This window comes from Schistocerca nitens, chromosome 1, assembly GCF_023898315.1.
Source record: "Schistocerca nitens isolate TAMUIC-IGC-003100 chromosome 1, iqSchNite1.1, whole genome shotgun sequence".
In the NCBI taxonomy this organism is placed as follows: domain Eukaryota; kingdom Metazoa; phylum Arthropoda; class Insecta; order Orthoptera; family Acrididae; genus Schistocerca; species Schistocerca nitens.
The window spans coordinates 898897636-898903336 of NC_064614.1; positions in this window are offsets into that span (position 1 = coordinate 898897636).

The following is a 5701-nucleotide window of genomic DNA, read 5'->3' on the forward strand; positions in this document are numbered from 1 at the left end:
AATAACAAAGTGTTCCCGGACTTTATGTACACCCTGTATACACTACAAGCCACTGTGAGGTGCATGGCAGAGGGTACATCCCATTGTACCAGTCAGAGTTTCATTCACATTTGAGCACAGGAAGACTGACACTGTGCATGTAGTAATTATTCTTATCTTATCCTCACAATCCCTATGTGGGTGATACATAGGGGTCTGTAGTCTATCCCTAGAGTAATCATTTAAAGCCACTTCTTGAAACTTTGTTGTTAATTATCTTTCTCGGGGTAGCTTATGTCTGTCTTCAAGACCCTGCCCTCTTAGTTCCTTCAGTGTCTCTTGACAGCTCCCATGGATTAAACAAACCTGTGACCATTCGTGCTGCTCTTCTCTGTATACATTCAATATCCCCATTAGTCCTAACTGGTACAAGGTGCGCACACACACTTGAGCAATATTCTAGAACTGGCCACACGAGTGATTTGTAAGCAGTCTCCTTCATACACCGATTGCAATTCCCCAGTATTCTACCAATAAATTGAAGTCTGCCACCTACTTTATATATGACTGAACATACGCATCATTCCGTTTCATACCCCTGCAAAGTGTTACACCCAGGTATTTGTATGAGTTGGCCGACTGCAACAGATACTCTCTGATATTATAGTCATATGATACTATTTTTCGTTTTGTGACGTGCAAAATTTTACAATTCTTAACACTTGGAGCAAGTTGCCAATATCTGCAACACATTGAAATCTCATCAAGATCTGACTGAATATTTATGCAGCTTCTCTCAGTCTTCATTATAGATAACTACATCTGCAAAAAGTCTTATTTCACTATTAATATTGTCTGCATGGTCATTAATATACAATAGGAACAGCAAGGGTCCCAACACACTTCCCAGGGGCACACCAGAAGTTACTTCTACATCCGACGATCACTCTCCATCCAAGATAACATGCTGCGCCCTGCATACCAAAAACTCCATCACAAAATTCCACTTGATACCCCATATGATCATACTTTTGACAATAAGCATAGTTGCAGCACTGAGACAAATGCTTTTCAGAAATCAAGGAACACTGCACCTCCCTGGTTGCCTCGATCCAAAGCTTTCAGTACGTTGTGAGAAAAGTATAAGTTGGGTTTCGCATGATCATTGTTTTCAAAATCCATTCTGGATGGCATTGAGGTGGTCATCCTGTTATGTTATAGCTCAGATAATGTTCTAATATTTTACAACAAATTTATGTCGAAGACATTGGACGATAGTTTTGTGGATCACTTCTACCATTGTTTTGTGGATCACTTCTACAACTGTTTTAGACAGGTGTTACCTATGTCTTTTTCGAAGAACTGGACACACTTTTTTGTTCCAGGGATCTATGATAGATTGTAGTTAGAGAGGCTAACTCAGCCACATAGTCAGTATCGAATCTCTCAGGGATTCGATCGGTGCCTTTAACGATTTCAGCTGCTTCTTAACACCACTGACACTAATACTTATTTAATTCATCTTTCCAGTGGTGTGAGGATTAAACTGAGGCAATTTTGCTGTGTTTTCCTTTGTATAAGAACATTTGAAAACAGAGTTAAGTGTTTCACCTTTTGCTTTGCCACTCAATTTCAGTTGCTGTCTCATTCACCAGGGACTGGACACTAACTTTGGTGCCTACTGGGTGCATATTTATCCAGTGCTTGGTCAACTATTCTTTTATACTTTAGCCAGAGCTCCTCTACATGTTCCTCCCTATGCTGAAAGTTTCAAGTTCCTCATTGAGATAAGAAACTACTGATTTCTTAATGTAGTTTAATGAACATATATATCTTTCTGCTTCTTTTAGCTGATCTTTCTACTTTGGTTATCATTGCTGCAACAACTGTGTCATTGTCACTAATACCAGTTTCACTGTGGACATCCTCAAGGAAGTCAGATCTATTTGTTGCCATCATATCCAAAACATTTTCATCAAGAGTGTTCCTAACTATCTGTTCGAGGTAGTTTTCAGAAGAGACATTTAGTAAAGTTTCACAGGATATCTTATCACACAAACCACTAATAAAACTGTACATTTCCCAATTAATTGTTGCTTGGTTAAAGTCTCCACCGGTAACTACAGTGTCATTGAGGAACTTACATACAAGTGTACTGATGTTTTTTCTAAAGTTTTTGGTTACATTAGGAGACGGATCTGGTGATAGATGAAGGATCTGCTTATTTCATGCCCACCCCTGAAATTGAGTCTTGCCCAAACGATCACATATGCAGCTTCAATTTCTCTCTCTGTGGATTCGAGTTTCTTGTCTACTATGACAAATACTCCCCCATGGACCATGAACCATGCCATTGGTGGGGAGGCTTGTGTGCCTCAGCGATACAGATGGCCGTACCGTAGGTGCAACCACAACGGAGGGGTATCTGTTGGGAAATGGATAGGTTAAAGTTAGATATAGTGGGAATTAGTGAAGTTCGGTGGCAGGAGGAACAAGACTTTTGGTCAGGTGAATACAAGGTTATAAATACAAAATCAAATTGGGTTAATGCAGGAGTAGGTTTAATAATGAATAAAAAAATAGGAGTGTGGGTAAGCAACTACAAACAACATAGTGAACGCATTATTGTGGCCAAGACAGACACGAAGCCCATGCCTACTACAGTAGTACAAGTTTATATGCCAACTAGCTCTGCAGATGAAGAAATTGATGAAATGTATGACGAGATAAAAGAAATTATTCAGATAGTAAAGGGAGACGAAAATTTAGTAGTCATGGGTGACTGGAATTCGAATGTAGGAAAAGGGAGAGAAGGAAACATAGTAGGTGAATATGGATTGGGGGTAAGAAATGAAAGAGGAAGCCACCTGGTAGAATTTTGCACAGAGCATAACTTAATCATAGCTAACACTTGGTTTAAGAATCATGAAAGAAGGTTGTATACATGGAAGAATCCTGGAGATACTAGAAGGTATCAGATAGATTATATAATGGTAAGACAGATTTAGGAACCAGGTTCTAAATTGTAAGACATTTCCAGGGGCAGATGGGGACTCTGACCACAATCTATTGGTTATGAACTGTAGATTAAAACTGAAGAAACTGCAAAAAGTTCTAAATTTAAGAAGATGGGACCTGGGTAAACTGAAAGAACCAGAGGTTGTACAGAGTTTCAGGGAGAGCATAAGGGAACAATTGACAGGAATGGGGGAAAGAAGTACAGTAGAAGAAGAATGGGTAGCTCTGTGGGATGAAGTAGTGAAGGCAACAGAGGATCAAGTAGGTAAAAAGACTAGGGCTAGTAGAAATCCTTGGGTAACAGAAGAAATATTGAATTTAATTGATGAAAGAAGAAAATATAAAAGTGCAGTAAATGAAGCAGGCAAAAAGGAATACAAACGGCCCAAAAATGAGACCTACAGGAAGTGCACAATGGCTAAGCAGGCAAGGCTAGAGGACAAATGTAAGGATGTAGAGGCTTATATCACTAGAGGTAAGAGAGATACTGCCTACAGGAAAATTAAAAAGACCTTTGGAGAAAAGAGAACCACTTGTATGAATATCAAGAGCTCAGATGGAAATCCAGTTCTAAGCAAAGAAGGGAAAGCAGAAAGGTGGAAGGAGTATATAGAGGGTCTATACAAGGTTGATGTAATTGAGGACAATATTGTGGAAATGGAAGAGGATGTCGATAAAGATGAAATGGGAGATACGATACTGCGTGAAGAGTTTGACAGAGCACTGAAAGACATGAATCTAAACAAGGTCCCGGGAGTAGACAACATTCCATTAGAACTACTGACGGCCTTGGGAGAGCCAGTCCTGACAAAACTCTACCATATGGCGAGCAAGATGTATGAGTCAGGTGAAATACCCTCAGACTTCAAGAAGAATATAATAATTCCAGTCCCAAAGAAAGCAGGTGTTGACAGATGTGAAAATTACCGAACTATCAACTTAATAAGCCATGGCTGCAAAATACTAACACGAATTCTTCCCAGGCAAATGGAAAAACTGGTAGAAGCCAACCTCAGGGAAGATCAGTTTGGATTCCATAGAAATATTGGAACATGTGAGGCAATACTGACCTTACGACATACCTTAGAAGAAAGATTAAGGAAAGGCAAACCTACGTTTCTAGCATATGTAGAGTTAGAGAAAGCTTTTGACAATGATGACCGGAATACTCTTTCAAATTCTATACGTGGCAGGGGTAAAATACAGGGAGCGAAAGGTTATTTACAATTTTTACAGAAACCAGATGGCAGTTATAAGAGTCGAGGGACATGAAAGGGAAGCAGTGGTTGGGAAGGGAGTGAAACAGGGTTGTAGTCTCTCCCCGATGTTATTCAATCTGTATATTGAGCAAGCATTAAAGGAAACAAAAGAAAAATTCAGAGTAGGTATTAAAATCTATGGAGAAGAAATAAAAACTCTGAGGTTCGCTGATGACATTGTAATTCTGTCAGAGACAGCAAAGGGCTTGGAAGAGCAGTTGAACAGAATGGACAGTGTCTTGAGAGGAGGATACAAGATGAACGTCAACAAAAGCAAAACGAGGATAATGGAATGTAGTCGAATTAAGTCGGGTGATGCTGAGAGAATTAGATTAGGAAATTAGACACTTAAAGTAGTTAATGAGTTTTGTTATTTGGTGAGCAAAATAACTGATGATGGTCGAAGTAGAGACGATATAAAATGTAGACTGGCAATGGCAAGAAAATCGTTTCTGAAGAAGAGAAATTTGTTAACATCGAGTATAGTTTTAAGTGTCAGGAAGTCGTTTCTGAAAGTATTTGTATGGAGTGTAGCCATGTATGGAAGTGAAACATGGACGATAAATAGTTTAGACGAGAAGAGAACAGAAGCTTTCGAAATGTGGTGCTACAGAAGAATGCTGAAGATTAGATGGGTAGATCACACAACTAATTTGGAGGTAATGAACAGAATTGGGGAGAAGAGAAATTTGTGGCACAACTTGACAAGAAGGGACCAGTTGGTAGGACATGTTCTGAGGCATCAAGGGATCACAAATTTAGCATTGGAGGGCAGTGTGGAGGGTAAAAATCTTAGAGGGAGACCAAGAGATGAATACACTAAGCAGATTCAGAAGGATGTAGGCTGCAATAAGTACTGGGAGATGATGAAGTTTGTACAGGATAGGGTAGCATGGAGAGCTGCATCAAACCAGTCTCAGGACTGAAGACCACAACAGCAACATCAAGACAAATACACCACCTCCATTTCTCATTTGCCTTCCTTTTGAAATACAGAGTGATTCTACTTAAAGATGAACTTTCAAGCCACTGTAGCAATAACACCACTGGTCAAAATGACGTCAAATTGCAACGGAATATTATCTGAGAAGGGGGAAGACGTATGGCACAAGAAAAATAAATAGTTACAAAATGTATCGGTAGATGGTGCTGTAAGCATCATAATTTAATAGTGGTCAACTACAAATGAACCATAAAACAATGCCTAAGCTGTACATTTGATGTTAAACTGTGCTACTCAGAGTTCATGGGTGTACAGGTGTGATACTGTTCGTTACATTAAGCCCATCCACCATGGCAAGGTCATATGACATCAGATGGAAAAAAATCAGTTTTTAATTGACCTAAGCCCATCCACCCCGGCAAGGTCATAAATCGCATAAAAGCATCAATAAAAATCAAATCGGATTATTGATTTCCATGTGACTGGTGCAAAACATGTTCAA